Here is a 318-nt window from a genome sequence, read left to right as displayed (position 1 = left end):
TATAGCAGTATAACCCGAAATCTCTATTTCGGATATACAAGTCATAGGCGGTCTCTAGCAAGACACTATGACTACCTATCTCGAATAGAGTTTGTTCGTGATCTTACGAACACCAGTGATGATTCCGGCTGATGATCCTTTTGTATCGCGATATCATATGTCGAACATAAGGCATGGATAAGCCACCTTATCTGATTCGACTGCTTTCTCGTTCGCTGAGTTCGACTGTCTGAAATAGACGATGCTCGTCTATAGTGCGGCCACACATTTCTACAGTCTCACTCACACGAGGGGTCCAGCGATATCTCTCTCTTTTAC

This window comes from Tarenaya hassleriana, unplaced genomic scaffold, assembly GCF_000463585.1.
Source record: "Tarenaya hassleriana unplaced genomic scaffold, ASM46358v1 Cleome3, whole genome shotgun sequence".
NCBI classification, from domain to species: domain Eukaryota; kingdom Viridiplantae; phylum Streptophyta; class Magnoliopsida; order Brassicales; family Cleomaceae; genus Tarenaya; species Tarenaya hassleriana.
The sequence above is the reverse complement of the archived record's forward strand: the minus strand, read 5'-3'. Positions refer to the sequence as shown.